Source organism: Myotis nattereri, assembly GCF_964212035.1.
Source record: "Myotis nattereri genome assembly, chromosome: 17".
NCBI classification, from domain to species: domain Eukaryota; kingdom Metazoa; phylum Chordata; class Mammalia; order Chiroptera; family Vespertilionidae; genus Myotis; species Myotis nattereri.
In genome coordinates, this window is record NC_138092.1 from 20,281,717 (window position 1) to 20,300,753 (window position 19,037).

Sequence of the window (19,037 nt, forward strand, 5' to 3'; positions counted from 1 at the left end):
TCAATAAAAATATATACTTGTAAACAATTCAGATTTTCTGTCTGTAATGTGTATATACTCATCCATACACAGATATGTACAGAGTGAGGCAAAAGTAGGTTTACACTTGTGAGTACGCGAGACAAAGTTTATTCTTACATTATTATTTACTAATTATTGTATTATTTCCATATGAACAACTGTAAACCTACTTTTGCTCCACCTTGTACATATGTATTTTCCCCAAATACCAACACATTGAGGGTTAGGTTTCAAGATATGAATTTTATAGAAACACAAATTTTCAGCCTATAGCAGAGGCAGTGATGGTGGTGCCAGGGGTTGAAGACATCTTGAGGTCAAGTAGGTGATGGTGTGGCTGAGAGCCAAGCAAGTAGAAGTAAGTCCAAGGAGGCAGCCAGTAATGTTGGGGAATTAATTATACATGAAGGAATTGAGCAAATCACAAATGCATTAAAAATAAGGGTAGCCAGCCTGACCGGTGTGGGTCAGTGGTTGAACCAGGAGGTCATGGTTCAATTCCTGGTCAGGTGGTGGGATCAGTCTCCAGTAGGGAGCATGCAGGAGGCAGCTGATAAATGATTCTCTCTCATCATTGCTATTTCTATATCTCTCCCTTTCCCTTCCTCTCTAAAATCAATAAAAATATATTTGAAAAAGTAATAATGGTAGCCAAATGTTCACTATCAATAAGGGGTTGTGGAAAAAGGGAAGGCTACAAAGAATCCTGAGGTGGTTGAAGTAAAATTGGGTGAGTTGTTGGAAACTCATGTTTAAAATATAAACATAGATACATAAAAAGATGATAAATAGATCTAGATATGAGTATGTGTATATAAATACACATATATATCAAAAATACACACATATATGTCTGTGCATTTTCTAGCTACATCCACTAAGAGTCCTAAAAGCAATATATCCATACTAACAAATACATTGAATGTCCAGATCTTGACCTCAATATGATTTCTCACTAAAAGGAACAAGGAAGGCTGCTTCTGAGATGAATTAGATGAGACTGGAACACCTTGTTCTGTCAAAGAACAATAGCAACATGCTTGAACAATGATGGTATCAATAAGCTTGAGGGACTCTACCGCCATTCTCAGGCAGTTTAAACAACAATGTAATGACAGATTACTACTAATTGAATGCAATAAAAATTCATAAATCCATATTGATATAAATAAACAAGAGAGAAGAGAAAACAGTCTCCATATAGAATAATAGTTAAATATGAAAATCCACCTTTGGCAGCCATCATAGTGATTTTGGATTTAGGGTGAGTGTTTGATAAAAAGCAAGATACTAGTGTGGTGAAGGCCCAGGGAGGGGGTGAGGGTAGGTAAAAGGAAGGTGAGTGGAGAAAAAACGGGACATCTGTAATACTTTCAACAATAAAACTGAATTAAAAATAATAATTTGAGCCCAACCAGTGTTGCTCAGTGGTTAAGCATCAACCTATGAACTAGGAGGATTCCCAGTTAGTGCACATGCCAGGGTTGTGGGCTCAATCCCCAGTAGGGGGCGTGCAGGAGGAGCTGATCGATGATTCTCTCTCATCTTCTTTATCTCTCTCTCCCTCTTCCTTCCTCTCTGAAATCAAGAAAAGAATTTATCAAAATAATAATGATTTGAGAAAGTTAAAAATAAAAAAAAACAAAACAAACAAAAACAAGATATTGACATAATTATGGATTACCTTTCTGTAAAACACCTATCAATCACAAATTTGAAAATGGTGATGTTACCATGGGAAAACCCAGGAGACACTAATTTTACAAGGATCACATAACTGGTGTAGAATATCCTACCATCTTTTGCCTCGTGCATGATGCACTAAGATGATGAGCATCATTTTTGCCTAGAATGAATGGTCTAAGTCTGTGTATGAAGAAGGACTGGACAGACCCAGATTAAGAGTCATATTACAGGATGAAAGGCTTGTACTTTTAAAGCTGTCATGGTCATGACAGACCAGGGAAAAAGTGAAAAAAAAAATGCACCCAAATTGAGTGAAATGAAAGAGACATAACAAGCAAATTCAATAAAGTTCCATGGATTGAATCCTGACAAGGAAGGAAAAAGAGACATTTTTGGATACAGAAATTTGAATGGAGTGCATGAATTATTTGGTAGTGTTGTATTGATGTGGATTTTCTAATTCGGATGGCTGTTATGTGAGAGTTTTTGTTTTGCTGAAATTCAAACAGCACCTGGGAGTGATGAAGCATTATGTTTGTATCTTACCCTCAGAGGGTTCTTTGGTGGTTTTGAATCAAGTCTGTAAATTCTTTACTGTTCCTCTTATCGGAAGGTGGACTCAGCTTCTCTCTTCGGTCAGCATTAGTGACTAGCTTCTAATGAATGAAGGGTGGCACAATGACACTCATGACCATTTCTTTTGGCTTCTCTCCTAACAATACCAGCTGTCTCAAGCCCCTGCATTTTCCCTAAGGGGCTGCTATGCCACTTGCACACAGCCTTATGAGGATCCAATGAGATAGCTTGCCTAAAGTCTCACATTTTAAGTGGCAGAAATGGATTTGAACCCAGATGGTATGGTTCTAGAATATGAGTTCTTACGCATTATACCCTCTTCAAGAGTAGTTGTAGAAATACAGAGAAGGAAGAAATGCAATAAAGAATTAGCATACAGAAGCATGTGGTTCTACTAGTAACCAATATAAGCCATCTAAAATTTGTGTAGGTATACAGAACAACATAGACAGGAAATCATAGAATGACACAGTTACAACTTTTGAATAGTTTAAATTTTATAGTTGTCTCATTATTGTAGGATTTGTGTGGTGAGTATTTTCTGTTTTCCATTCAAGAACTATTCTGAATCCTTTTCTATCCTGCCCCAAGGGTGGGGGTAAAGGCTGACCCACATGGATCCATAATAGGCTCCTATGCTACCTGACTTCCTGTGTGTGCAATGGGTGGTCAGGAAAGAGGTGGCCTTGGCAGGAGGTCAGGGGAAGAGTGCAGTAAGGGAATCCCCCCCCCCCCTCCCCAATTTCTCCTCTGCTGGATCACCCTTTACTGAAAGCCAAATTTATTTCAGGCTTCCTCTCCTTACAGCTGCCCTCTGAGAGCTGTGGTTCTCATTCCTGAGGGTGATAAGGACTCCCTATCAGCCAGGAATATTGTATCGCCCCTTGTTAACTTCCTTCAGCTCTGCCCATACACACCCAGCGGGAAGGTGCCATTTGTTACCTGCAGTGTCCCTGATTGATACAATATAATTTACCATTGAAATCTCAGAACAACACACACACACACACACAAATAATTTAGTTAGCAGCCTACTGATACTTGACTTTATTTATAATATATATATTTTTAGAACATAAAATGGGGTTGAGATTCCTTTAACAAGGGTTGCCTCTATTGGAAATCAGGTAAATACTATGCACTCTTCACAACTAAATTTGGAAGAAACAAAGTGAGTAGCCAGTTGCAGAGTCAGAGGTTGGCGCGCTGGGGATAGCAACTGGTTCTGCTCTTTTCCTTCCCTGCTGCGGAGGCAAAGAAATCAGAAACTGAGGAAGAGGTGCTAAAATAAGTGAGAATGGGAGATTAGAGGAAATACAAGAGGACTACTCAGAGGCTGTCCTGCAGTGAGCTGAGAACAAAATTGAAAATACAGGTTTAAATGACAGTGGCTGCAATTTGGACAACAGGACTCTTTCAACACCTTTTTTTTTTTTTTTTTTAGTGACCAAGTAACTTTGATCCTTGATGCCTAAAGTAATAAACTTTAATTTTAAATTCAATCAGATTTCCAGCCAAAGACTAACATTTGGCCTTAAAGTGACATAGAAATTCCCATTGATCAATCTCTGACTTGACAACAGTTGACACTGTAATTCAAATACCTCACAGAGAAACTGTGTAGGTTAAAAGAAAGTGATCTGTGAAACTTGCAGTTTTGCTGATTCTTAATGTTAAGAAGCCTCTTGAGAATCTTATTACCTTAGCAACGGGCTTACAGAGGTTGTGGAATATTGAATCATGCAGCTAGAAAAGACCTTGTGAGTTACACTCTATTTCACCTTCAAGCATCTCAGACAAATGAGACTACAGTCAACATTCAAAGATATTTTGAGAGGGAAGTCTATAACTTCCTAAGAAAAGTGATGAAGGACATATTTACAATAATACATGTGTAAAGTGTTTTATAATCATGATGAAAACACTGACATTTAAAAAGCTTCAGACTTTGCACAACCATTTAATGAAAAATATGCAAAATTCCAAATGCTGGAAATATGCCCTGAGACAAGATTCACAAAGTTGACCCTTCACTGAGCTGGTATAGAAAAACCTCTGCAGTCAGTACTTAAATTATACACTCTTCTGAGATGTAGAAAATAGAGGCACTCCCAAACAAACAAAAAACACACCCAGCCCAATTCTTAATCACATTTCAACTTAAAAGTTATTGAACATGTTAATATGTTTAATAGAATTAAGAACTCATATTTGTGATAAAAACAATGTGCTTTTCTTTGGTGCTAAATCTAATGTTATTTGACATATCATTAACTTGCATTTGTTTCTTATTGTTGTATTTATGTATTTGTGGCAAATCATTTATATTCCATTATCTCAGTGCCCAAGTCTCGAATTTGGAGAGTAACTGAGGGACCTACAGTTAATGTCTGTGGTTACAAAAAAAAAAAAAAATAGTTTCTTAGCCTTCATAGGTGCCATGGTCTGAATGTGTTCCCTCCAAATTCAGATGATGGTATTGGGAGTTGGATCCTTTGAGACGTAATTATATCAAGAGGGCAGAGCCCCACAGATGGCATTAGTGCTCTTATTAAAGAGGTTCCAGAGAGAGAGAGCCACTGCCCCCTTCCACCAGGTGAGGACACAGTCAGAAGGGCCAGTTACAATTCAGAGAGAGAACTCCCACCAGGCGGTCTCCCTGCTGGCACCATGCTCTTTGACTTCAAGCCTCCAGACTATGAGAAATAAATTTCTGTTGTTTATGAATGAGCCAGTCCCTGGTATTTTGTTATAGCAGCCCAAGTGGACTAATATGATAGGTATACAAACTATGAATATGGATTGCATAGCGTTTTCCTCTAACCCGGTGATTATCAGACTTTTGGCCATTCGTTTCCTGGGGTTTTATGTAAGATTCTACTCAACAATTATAACTCTATCCTCTTTCTTTCTCAAGAGAACATGCTGGGATACAGGGGAGTAGAACGAAGGGTATTGAGTCCCACTAAGTATCTTCTAATTTAGTTAAACATAAATAATGTACAAAAGTAGGTATCTAAATTATTATTCATAACATATTTCTTAAAATTTCACAGTTCTGAATACACCACAATGTAATAACTCCAAAATTAAAAAAAAAAAACTAATGCTAACCCAATAGTTCCCTCACATATAAATTGATTCCATTGTCCAAAACAACTTAATGGAAACAGGTAGAGATGAATTTTTAAAAAATACCCAAAATCACCTCCTGGTGATGAAAAAGCATTTAAGTATTTTATTTATGGGAATCTAAAGGCTATTCTTACCAACTTAAAGTACTTAATAAATTCACTTAGTTCTTTATTTACTAAGGACCAACTGTGCACTGTGTACCAAGAGCTTTGCCATGAAGTATAACCATAAAAGGGTGTATATCAATAATTCCAGTTCTTAAAAAAAAACACAGTCTATAATAGCTGCCAAATAGATGTATTAAATATATGTTTTAATTTCTTGGCACACATTTTTAAGAGAAAGAGAACAGATTATGTTCTGGACAACACCTATACTATGTTTGAAAACTCAAATCTCAAATCCAAGATAATTTGAGAAGTTGAATGCATTTCCTATGGATTCTGACTTAAAGGCTACCTTCCATATGAAATGTCACGTGACATGTGACTCCACCTCCCTGACTTGCCCCGAGGTAGTAGCCTTAAAAATTCACCTACTGTTCATATATTTAATGTCCTTCAAACAACCTCCTGAGTATTTTCCTTCAGTTTGGGACTAGAGTACAGTGTCCATGACAAAAGGACAATATGGAGGGCTGATTGAGACTTGGATACCCAGGAATAAATGCTCAAGAGCATTTTCCCTGTAAAAATCTCAAACCAATTGATGACATCAACGAATAAGCCAGCTAACCATAGATAATTTCATTATCATTTTTTTCAGATACAGTTACCATACCCATTTATATATTCATTCAATGATATATTAGTATTTTTATTTAAAAAGATGTCTTGAAATTGTACTATATTCTAAATGTTGGGAATGGAGACTCAAGACAATCTATTATTGCTTTCTAAGTATGCAGACACATAAAAGTATTATAAATACTGTAGTTTTAGAATAAGATATATGGGAGACCTGAGAAGCAAATGAACAATCCTGCTTAGAAATAGAAAAAGCAAAAAAGATTCTACAAACTGAAACATGAAATAATTTTGGGCAGATTTTCATGAATGTGTGTGGTTGAGGGGTTGGGTATAGGGTATGTGGTAGTTTTTGATATTTCAGGTAGAAGGAACAGTTTGACCAAAGGGATGATACTGTAAAACACCTCAATTTGGAGAAGTTAAAGTAGCTCAGTACTGCTGGAATTTGGATGCAAGAATAGTGAGGTATGAGATGAGGTTGGGGAGATGTGGGATGCCCTTGTGTATCATATGAAGGACCTTTGACTTTATTCTAAGCAGACATAAGTCATTAATAAAGCATTCCATTATGCATAGCCAATGAATACTCCACAGACAGCAGGCACACTAATCTTGTGTAAAATGAACTAAACATAATAAAAGAGTCAATCAAGAAACATGACCCTACTCCCTTACAAACTTATAGTCTAATAATGGAGTAGTAAAAATGAAAGTATCAGGAAGAATGCCTTTTTATAAGAAGACTCAACATAGCATTGTTCACTTGCAACCTCACTTAACCTGTCTATTCTTTAAACATTTTCTGCTGAAGTACCTTAAATGAAAGAACAAAGTGAAATATAGATTTTTGTCTAAATCTCTATAGCTACCTGTTTAAAAGAGGTTGCAAGTGGGGATAGATCAATATTTTTTGAACTGTAATACCAATCAAAGTAAATGGATTTTTCTTTTGAAAGAACCGTAACTGCTAGGAGCCTAAGAGCAGCCACCAAAAACATTTAAACATTATTGCTCTTACTGTATCTACCAGGTGGTACAAAGGAGTTATAACTATTTGAAGGCATATCTATAAAACAAGCAAGAAAAAATCAACCACTTTTATTATTTTTTTAAAAAAGACTACATTGAGAAAGCCAGAGTGCAACAAATGAGAAGAATATGCCTTCTGTCTTAAAAATAATAACACTGCTACAGTATTAGGCCTTTATGGAATTAAGCACTGGCTCTATTCACATGAGTTTTTCAATCTAAGAAACAGGTATCAAGCTCCCATATGTGCTGAGCTAGTCATTGGGGGTTGGAGGGAAGTATCTTAGATGAGTTGAACTAGGCATTTGCTCAAGAAGATAAACACAGCATTTAATCAGGCTTTTTGAAGCACTGGCGATAAATATGGAAATAACAAATAAATATAGCATAAGGTCTTTGGATCTGGTTTCTTCATGTAATTTAGGTTTCTAGGGCTACTATGATAAGCACTATTTCATTATATCTTGCTGTATTTTAGTTTCCAGGGGCTCTGTGTCGAATAAAATTTTATTTTCTGAAGAGGAAATCATACATATCTTAGTTTGAATTTGAATCATTATATAACTTCTTGGAAGTTATCTTCTTGCAATTTGTGAATTTTAATCATCAAGTAACTTCTTGTAAGTTAAAAAAAACTGAATAAGATATAGAAGGTAGTTTACAAATAAGAAGTACAAATTGCTAGCTGTAAAAACAGTCAGAAGAATATAAGGCACAGCATAGGGAATACAGCCAATAATATTCTAATAACCATGTACGGTGTCAAATGGGTACTAGACTTATTGGGGTGATCACTTCATAAGGCACATAAATGTGTCATCTCTGTGGTGTACATCTGAAACTAATATAATATTGTATATCAATTGTAATTTAAATTCTGGGGGGAAAAACTTAAAAAATAAAAAAATATGTTACCAGGCAAATTTCAGATTTTCCTTGAAATGCCCTAAAATAAGCCAGAATACCATAAGTGGAGACCACACCAGCAGTGAGATTATATTACATCTCAAAATATTTAGACAAAATCTAGGCTCTGAGGAAGATGAAGGAATAGAAAAAAATAACGAGAGAGAAAAATGTAGGAGCAGCTGATCTAGTTCAATGGATTGTGGACTCCTTGAGCAGTAAACATTTCTAAATTATCTTCATATGCCTGGGACCCAGCAAATGGGAAGCGCCCAATGTGTTATTTTCGCTTCTTCATTTTAATGAATCATAAGGGAAATCAGAGGTAGGAAAATTGGAAGTCAAAGCCGGACCTCATTAGAAACTCTACTTTACACTAATTATTTGTAACTGTACTAATCCCAAGCAACGTGATCTGGATTTATGAATATGTGCTATATTAGATTTACAGAGAAACATCATAAATAAAAGTATGACATATATTATCTCCATTATTTTTTTAAAAAAATAGTTATTTACTACTTGTATATCAAAGCATACTAGAAAAAACTGATTTAGGACATCATGTCTGAGTATTATGTGACTGGTGGTCTGTGTGCCTCTGTGAATTGATATATATATATGGGGATAGGAATGAAGGAGAGAAAAATTGTGTGCAGAGGCCTGAGGGGAAAAAGAAGAAAGAAACAATTATTGAGACACTGATTTTTGAACCTTTGCTGACCCATGGGAAAGATTTTGATCTTAGAGAGTGAAGTTGGGGTTAGAAGAAAAATTTGTGATTCTGGGAACAAATCAGTGGTGCTATAGGCTTCAGATGAAAAACAGGAAAAAAAAAATGAACACCTGTGCCACTCATGTCTACCACCCCAGGCAGTCTCAGGGTTTAAATTGTGAGCTTACATGACCAACAACTGGAAGGTAGCTTTGTCAGAAAAGCAGGATTCTCAGTAAAATGTTATTTTGATTAAAAAAAATAAAACATAAATAAATAAAAATGTCTTGTCAAGTTGGTGGAGGAAAAACCAATTATAGTTCAATTTGGTAATTATAGACTGATCCAATATTTTAAGTAATCTCTTTAGGAAACTCAGTTACTTTCTATTAAACAGATCTCAGTTCTATTAAACATATTACAGTTTACCAGTGAGAGGCTGATTTATGTAAATCTTTTACCTTCTCCTGCTCTTCTTCAAAGTGGTTACATAAAGGTGCGGGCTTAAGTGACATAGAAAAGACTAGCAAGCCCTGGCCTGTGTGTTCAGTGGTTAGAGCATAAGGCCATGCACAGAAAGGTCTCGGGTTCCATTTCTGGTCAAGGGCAGGTACCTGGCTTGCAGGTTAGATCCCCAGCCCTGATCTGGGCCATTGATGTGTTTCCTTCACATCAGTGTTTCTCTCTCTATTTCTTCTTACCTCCCTCCTTCTACTCTCTATAAAAACCAATAGGGCCCAGCCAACATGGCTCAGTGGTTGAGTGTTGACCTATGAACCAGGAGGTTACCATTCGATTCCCGGTCAGGGCACATGCCTGGATTACAAGCTTGATCCCCAGTGTGGGGCGTGCAGGAGGCATCCTATTAATGATTCTCTGTTATCATTGATGTTTCTATCTCTCTCTCCCTCTCAACTTCTTCTCTGAAATAAATACAAATATATTTAAATATAAATAAATAAAATGACTATCTTTAAAAAATCAATAGGAAAAATATCTTCAAATGAGATTTTTTTTTTAAAAAAAAAGACTAGCAAGACAATGGAGACCAGTAACTGTCCTATGTCCTTTGATCGTCTTGTTGTCACTGATGGAGAGTAGTTGGCTTACTATCCTAATTGGCTTGATGAGTCTTCGGGTGAAATTATTTCAGTCTAGAATTTTGGGCATTCAAGGAATCTGGCCATTTTTTCTCAAGGTTTCTGGCATTGCAGCTTTTAACTCGAGTCTCTGTGGGTCCAGCCATTAGAATTATAAAGAGCTCTGCATGTATTTACGAGGGCAGGTAGGAGGTACTGCATCCCCACACATGCCCAGACTGTGTGGAACAAAAACAGAAAAACAGAGCCTGAAGTTTCTCCCATACCTAAGAAAAGGGAAGTTGGATTCACTATGGCCTGCAGATTTCTCCAGCCAACTCAGCATTTGGAAAGCTGGTTATTACTCTGTCATTGAGGTACAGCCTCTAGTGTCTTACTTTTCCCCATAATTCCTCAAGCTGATGGTGGTGCCGGCTCTAGGCTTTTTATTTTCTCTGCTTCATATTCTTCTTCTCCTCTATTGTAATGAGTCTGAAGATCTAACTTGCACACATTTACACGGGCATTTCAATAAACTATGGAGGAAACTCTGTGGTGATAGGATTCATAAGAAGTAAACCATTCATAAAATTTATTTTTCTGTCTGACAAAGCCTGGATTTCAAGACTATTTTCTCAACTCAACTCAAAGTCACACTTGGGTAGGCAAAAGCTGAACTATCCTCTTCTCTCTGCATTACTACCTTAATCACTCCTGTCCCGATGCCCTTGAGGCATATGGACTTGGTGACATAAGATGACAGTTATAGACACAGCAATGCAAGAGGAAAAGTCTCATACAATAAAACTTAATTTCATTTACATATCAGTAATTCAGACTTTCAACTACTTCACCTTGAAAATTCCTACTCCTTCTTCAAGACTTATGTAAAGATATGATTGTATAATGTAAAAGTCATGATTGTATAATGTAAAAGTTATGTATATATTCCAGAAAGATATTACAATTTAAGGAAGGAAAGTCGGCAATATAACAAGGACCCAAAGAATGCAAGGAAAGAAAAGTAAAGGAGTAAAAGGAATTAATAAGATTTAAAGTCCTTTGCAGGTAACATTCTAGAGGTGAATGACGTATAGTCAGTTAGGTGGATCCAGGTGAAACTTGAAAAGTCAGAGAGACAGAAGCCATCCTGCTCATCTTCCTGTGCTTTCTGTTCATGAAGGCATGCATGAACATTGGGTTTCCCTAGAGTTGAACCCCATGGTCCAGTCATGACTTCAAAGGCATTGATTTCTGAAAGGAAGCCTTGTTGACATCTAGGTGAACTTCCTGACTTCCCACCCTCCCGACTGTGGTAGAGATAGCATCCATTTGTCAGTTTGTTTCTTGCCATTGTTCTGGAAGTCTCTCATGGAAACCAGATCTAGAACCGGCTCTTTTGACCTTCTAACAATTTCATAAAAACAAAACAAAAAACAACAACCAAAAAACAAATTCGCCCTTTCTATTTAAAATGGCTAGAGAGGATTTTTTTTTCTTTTTTGCATTCAGCTGAACCCTGACTGACAAAGCAGGTTAGAAAGATGTGACATTAGCACATTATTTTGCATGAATGTAGGTGTTCTGTGGTATTCAAATTATGCTTCATAAGGCATTAAAACCATCTAAAATAAAAGCCAAGTATTACTTAGTTCACTTATAAATGATAATTTTCTAAACATTTATATTTTAAAGAGCTCTCAGCTAATGTCGATCCCAAATACACACAAAGAATTATATCCATCCACATACAGAACAAGTTCTGAACTGAGATGCTTGTAGTTCAAGTATGTAGCTCATTCCCTCTCCAGACTGTGGGCAATTTATGCAATAAGCATTCCCTGAAACTCTCTATGTATCAAGCACAGATCTTTACCAGAAAAAAAATGTTGGTTGAGGAGCTCAAAGTCTAGATTTCAAACAGATATTGTAAATATAGGTAATATTCTAATGTAAATGTATATATATATATATATATATATATATATATATATATTTCAATTTATCCACATTTCTATTAAATAATATGGAAGTGGAGAGAGAATAATCTTCAAGGGAAATTTAAATGAGTTTACTATGCTGAAATGATCAGTTTGGAATAGATCATCATCCTTCACTGTAAATGATTCTATTGTTACACTTTCTACAAAACCTATTCCAAGGCCCAATTCATCTGTGATACTATTGTGCTTTAACACTAGAACGAGGCCTAGGACAAAGTCAGTTCCCATGCATATGGTGAAATGCCAACAGTAAGATAGAAGTGCTTGCTCTGTATCTTGCTTTCTCATATTTTCATTAAAATAAAGGCAATAAAAAAGTTGTGCGTATTTGTGTGTATAGAGTGAGAGAGAGAATGTACTTCAATATGGCAAAATCTTCAAAACTAGTGAACAGGCTATCGGTATCTCTTTTATCATTCTTCCTAGATGTCTTTCAGATTTAAAATTTTAAAAATAAAAAACAAACCACTCACTTAAAATAAGTCATTACTCATAAGCTAAAAACTATTACTAGTGTACATAAGAATAGTAAACACAATAAAACAGATGTCATAATTTAAACAAGAATATTAAAGTGATTCATTTCTAACTGAACATAAAAAAATCAAAACACATATTTTTCTTTTTCATTTCCCTGAATATATACAATATAATAGTCTAAAATAGAGACCCAAGTTTGTGATAAAAAATGTAGATGACATATTTTTGTAAGTGACAAGCAGGTTACTTAGCCATTTGTTGATGGGTAACAAAAAATAAATTACCTGCCAATGCATCTGTACAAGGCAGAGTTAAATTATCAGTTTTAAATCTGAAAATCTATAAATGCCATAATCATTAACTTAAGCAAGTAGAACTCTTAACACAGAGAGTAAGAAAAAGGAGCACTGATATTATAGATCTCAACAGGAAATGATGAGCGCGCATTTTCTCATGACTTTTCTTGTCAATTGTGTCAGAATATGTGCTCTCCTTATTTCCTAATAAAGCTGCTAGTCTGTCCTGTGCAACCAACGGGTCAAAATGCTTCCGTACATTTCTCACAAGCATCTCACTCTGTATTTTCTAGTTCTCGTGGTGAGTATATCAGACTTGACATGTCACATCGCCCACTCATGAAGGCAGCAAATGGCTTAGTTGATATATTTCATTAACATGTAAGATAAATTCTAAACATCAAATGCCAACAACAATGACTTTTCCTTCTTGTCAAGAAATAAGGGTATTATTCTCTATGGGTATCATCAGGAGCCTCGTTGCAGAGTTCAACCCACGTTGCTACAGTGCTTTTAGAAGCAATAATGAGCTGATATTAACAGAGTTTAGGAGCACAGGCTTTGGAGTCAAGCTATCTAGGTTTAAATCTCACCTTTGCTACTGATGATTCTGTAACTTTGGATATTGTACTTAAAACCACAAAGATTCAAGTTATGTCAATCCTACCAGAAGGAACACAATAATAACCACCTCATAGAATTATTAGCATGCTTAAATCACATAATTAACACAGCACATTGCCTGGCACATACAAAGCACACAGGTTTTGCTATTCTGTAAATATGTACTGAACACCCATTCTGTGCCATGTATTGTACTAGGCACTTGAGACATTGTAGTGAACAAAAGAGAACCTCAACCACACCTCCTTCCCCCAAAACAATGTAAATGGCACAGAAACCTTATTTCCTTTCATCTGGCTTTTACTTTTGATTTGTTTTCCTTTGACTCAAACTGGCCTCACCCAGTGCTCTGACTCATTTCCCTCTCCTTTGGTTTAACCATTAAGCCTTTGAGATAAAGAGGTTCTGGTCAGCATCCAGTAGTCTTAGGAACAAGGTCCTGGGTCTATTCACACAGAGACAGAGTTTTTCAATCAAACGACATATAATATCTTGGCCGCAGCTGTGTTTTAGCTCCAGACCCAGAGAAGCAGAAGGATCCCACTGAACAAATCCTTGTGAAGTTGGACATACCTCCATTGCTTAATCAGGACTGGATGCAATGATCAATTACCCCCATCCTAGAACTAACCAATCAGTAGAGACCACAGCACTAACTCATCATGATTAACGGTTTCCCCTCCATGTAATCCATCCACTGGAAGCCATCGGGGAGCTATGCCTTTGAGCATGAGCTACCTGTGACTCCAGGCATAGTGCCATCTCCTAAATAAATCCTTACTTTCTGGGCTGCAAGCACCTGTTTGTTTTTTGTTGGGCTTTGATGTGCACAGGTAAGTAAACCCCTTCAATCCAGTAACAACAGGAAAACAAAAGACAAAGAGAAACACCAGCCCTTGGGGAGTTTAACATATATTATAGTAGACAGAGAAAGACAAGACAATATACTAGTGAACATGATAATTTATAGTATATTAAAAGGGGATAGCATTATGGGTAAATAAATAGAGAATAGGGAAATTGTGGAGGGGTAAGTGGGTTCCAATTTTTAATATAGTATTTAAAGCAAGACTCCATAAAAAAATGACATTAGCTGAGAATGTAAAAGATGATGGAGTTATCACACATCTGTAAAGGGAAAGGCTCTAAGTCCCTGAGTTGAAAATAGCAAGGAGAACAAAATATGACTTAAGTTTTGAAAGGATCATTTTAGCTGCTGTGTTGATGGGTACAAAGGGTGGAAGCAGATAAATCAATTAGGAAATTATTGCAGTAATCCTGGTGATTGGTGATGGTGGCCTGGACAGGCTATGAGCAGTGAAGGTGGTGAAACGTGATTGGATTCTAGATATATTATCAAATTGGAGTTAATAGAATTTTCTGATAGATGAGATGAGATGGGACAATGAGAGAAGGAAGTTAATCAATTATGTCTCCAATCATTTTGGTCTTAGTAAGGAAGGATTAAATTTCCATCAACTGAGATGGAAAAGACTATAGGTAAAACAGTTTGGTAGAAAATCAGTTCAGTAGAGTTTGGGAAATCTGTTAGTTATCCAAGTGGAAATATCAAGAAAGCAGTTGAATTTCTGGATCTCTAGCAGTAGGTGGCAATGTAAATGTGAGGTAACATATGGATGGTATTTACAACATACCACCATATGGCATCACTGAGGGGATGAGCTACAGAAGAGATGAGGACTGAGTGACTGGGCAGGGGAGGAGAAAGTGCGGTAGGAGAAAAACGCAAAGTGCAGTGTTCTGGCACACAAGTGCATAAAAGGAAAGAGGAAAGCCGGTGCTTAACGCTGAGTTAATTACTGCTGATTTGTCAAGTAAGATGTGTAGAGAATCAACTACCAGACTTAGCAAATGTGGAGGTTATTTTTTACCCAGACAAGATAAGTTTTAATATCACCATGGTAGTAAACACTTGTCTGAAAAAAGAAATGGATTTTAGGGACTGTGGGAAAAGGTAAAGAGTAACCAATTCTGTTGAGAAATTTTGTAGCAAAGAGAAGCAAAAATATGGGGGTAATAGCTAGCAGGGGAATCAGGATCAAAATAACTTATTTATTTTCTTTCTTCCTTCCTTCCTTCCTTCCTTCCTTCCTTCCTTCCTTCCTTCCTTCCTTCCTTCCTTTTCTTTCTTTCTTTCTTTCTTTCTTTCTTTCTTTCTTTCTTTCTTTCTTTCTTTCTTTCTTTCTTTCTTTCTTTCTTTCTTTCTTTCTTCCATCACCGTTTATCCCTGTTTGTATGATTAAGGGGATAGTCTATAGAGATAGAAAGTTTGTGCAGGAGAAAGAGGGAAGACTGGCTGGAGCAATGTTCTTGAGCAAGCTAGAGACAGTGGGTTTAGTGTCCTAGCGGAGGCTCTAAATAAAAGTGTTGCTATTTCATTTCTAGTGATAGTCAGGAAGACACCACAAATAAGTAAAAGTTTGAATATCTGTGTAGATATAGCAATAGGTATGGCAAATAATTAATGTCAACTAAAACAAAACTAACTCTAATTGGAAACTTGTGAATGGTAATTAGTTCCTTAACTCATCCCATAATAATTCAGATGGAAGCTGATTAAATATAAATCTGCTGAATCTAAACCATTTCTATAAAACATATTTATACAAATTAGTTTCTAACACAACTGAAGTATTTTTATTTTATTTTCTATAAATTAAAAGGATAATTGACCAGCAACTGATTTTATTTGCTTTTGTAACATCAAGATGTAGTACCTCAAAATTTATTACCTAATTTAGGACAAAGAAAAAAAAGATCCAAAGCATTTATTTCCAATTAACTGTTATATAAGTTATAAAATTCTAGTTATTTTGGATTTTAATTCCCTAAACATTTATTTCTTATTAAATTTTAAGCAGTGAAATGAAACTTAGGCAGGAAAGAAGAAAAAATGTAACACTGCAAATTGTGTATTATTGTTCTGCGCATGCAGGCTACTTTTTACTGAGAGACATCAATAGCAACTATAGAATTACTATTTGGGTAGGTGAGGCCATTGATACTAACTAGCATATCACCTCTGCTTCCTCTTAGGCTTAAAATACATTCTTAGTATTTAGCCATTGACTATGAGTTGGGTCAGATAATTTTATTAGTGTATGAATTCTAATTCTAATCCCCAAAGTGATGGCATTAGGAGGAGGGGCCCTTGGGAGGTGATTAAGTCATTAGGATGGAATCCTCAGAATGGGATTAGTCTCCTTATAAAAGACCCCCCCAGAGAACTGCTCCCTTGCTCCTTATGCCATGTGAGGACACAGAGAAGTTTGCAAACTGGGAGGGGATTTTCACCAGATATCAAATTTACCAGTGCTGGGATCTTGAACTTCCCAGCTTCCAAAACTGTGATAAATTTTTTTAATTTATAAACTCCTCATTCTATGTATTTTCATTCTAACAGACTAAATGGACTAAGGCAGGGAGGTAGTTGGAGCAAGTGTAGATAAAGGGTCATATGTCTTTGTAAGCCTAATACCGAGAAGAGTGCCTGGTGCACAATATAGTGGTATACCAGTGCTTGTTGATTAGATATGAATTAGATTCAGATTGTATTTTGGAAGAGGGAGCATTGCTCATCCAACTAACAGGATTTTAGTCTTTACTATTTTGAAATTCCTCTTTATCCCTACCATTATTTGCATAGTTAAGATAATAAAGGGATTGAGTAACCCAAATATTATAGAACTCTCTTTAAATTAAAGCAAACGATGCAGATAAAAGAATGACTGAGTGATTTGATAATTGATGTATGGTATTAAATTTAATCATTAATAACATCGGGCAAGAAAATGATGCTACATCAAATGGATAAAGACAAGAACCAATGAGGATAAAACTCAAGAGAAAATGGCTGATTGAAGCTCATTTTATTCCCCAATTTAGGTTATGACCAAATAAATAAAGAATTAAAGGCACAAGGACTGTGCTACTTTATTCGTTTAGCATCATTCTTTAGGCATTCCTAAGCCTCAAAAATATAGATATCACTAAGAAGTCTCATATGCTATTAAATATGCTCTTTTTAATTCAACATATATATTGAATCAAAGCCAAAACTATGAAAATGTGTAATTACCAATGATCATTTTATTTACAGTGAGTTTTCTTACACTGTGTTAAGGCCCTATATGAAATCAGCAGCAACAATTTGTCAAAGAGATAAATTGTGTCCTGCATCTGATTTTCCACCAATTGAATATAATTAATCGATTGCAGTGCTACAGATACGAGATTCTGAGCACAGCAACGTAAACATAAAGGATCTCTTTTATTGAGTAATCATAATCTTCTGTGGTTTCTTTCCAACTCTGTTTAACATGTGAACAAGATATTTTCTGTTGAATTAAACTCACAAAGGGGATGATTGAGCATTTAAACTTTGAGAATGTTACATAATGCTTCAAGATTCTTAATGGCTTCAGTAGAAATGGCATAATTTTCCTTCATAGTTTGAAAATTGGCTTTTTAAAAAATGCTTAACATCAGCCAATAAGTATAATTAAAAAGGATAGAATCAAACTAATTGTTTCCATTTTCACACTAATGCCATTGTATATTTGTTATTTCACAACACATGATTTTTGTGGCCTAGGGTTGATTATATAGCATCAGTCTACTTTATATTACTTTTCTGAAATAAGTACACTTCACCCAATCTTATTCAAAATGAAATGCAACAGTGAAATACTGTTGGCTTCCAAATGGAATTTTTAAATTGTTTAAATTGTGGATTCACTATATGAGAAGTCATACCATTAACCAAAAAAAAGTGATTTTGAATAAATCAGTTAATTAAATCTTAGTATTGAAAATGTGACTTATATTTTCTAGAATGTACAGTCTTGGGCTGTGTTGACATCAATTTGGAATTATCTGGTATAGTGCTAATTTCCTTTCCTACAAGCATTTTCTTGTTGTTGTTGTGTGTTTTTTTAATCATAAAAACAAAAGGCATTAACACTGGTTAATTGATGATAGTTATGTGATAGAAAATGAAGATCGTTTGGAAGTAGGGTTCTTATAAGAGTTTCCTGAGGCCCCCATGGAAGGATGAGATATTGTAGAAAGCTTTATTTCTGTGGAATCAAACCTCTGAGTTTCCAAGGTTCCATTTCCCTTTGTCCCACCAAGGAAAAAGTCCCATTTTGCCTTCAGCAAGGTTAAGATCAAAACCAGTGTCCAGAGATTCCATCCCTGGTGGAGCCCAGGAAATTGCTAGCAGTCCTCTTGAAACTACATGGGAGAAAGTACCTAAGGATGGAGTGCCACGAAGATCATGAAAGCAAGGAAGGAGGGTGACAAATCACTCCTGTTCAGAAACTCAAACCCTAATCAATCTTTTAAATTAATCCAGTTGGGGTGGCATTACTATTATCTTTCTCTGTGACAAGAAATAGATAGTAGCCAAAATAGATACCTGATGTTACTCTCTTAAGCAACCACATCAATGTTACCGGTAATCTCATTTTAACAGGAAGGATTTATTCTAAAAGTGAAGTAAATGCATCAAGTTATCCTGAGGTACAGAAATGTTACCATTACTGCATCCACAAATAACACCTAATAAAAATAACCACCTACTGAGAACGATCATACCATAGTTATGACAGAAAAGAACAGGATATTTATCAGAAAGCTAGATAGAATTTCAAATTCTACATCTGTATTGGTACATTATATGTATACAAATCTTGGTTTCCTACAATTGATGCTTC

General features: G+C 35.8%; 1 protein-coding gene across 2 annotated transcripts in view; it reads right to left on the bottom strand.

Annotated features, from left to right (window-relative positions):
- Positions 1–19,037, bottom strand: part of CSMD3 (CUB and Sushi multiple domains 3) — an 879,736-nt gene that overhangs the window by 363,418 nt on the left and 497,281 nt on the right. The window lies entirely within an intron of this gene.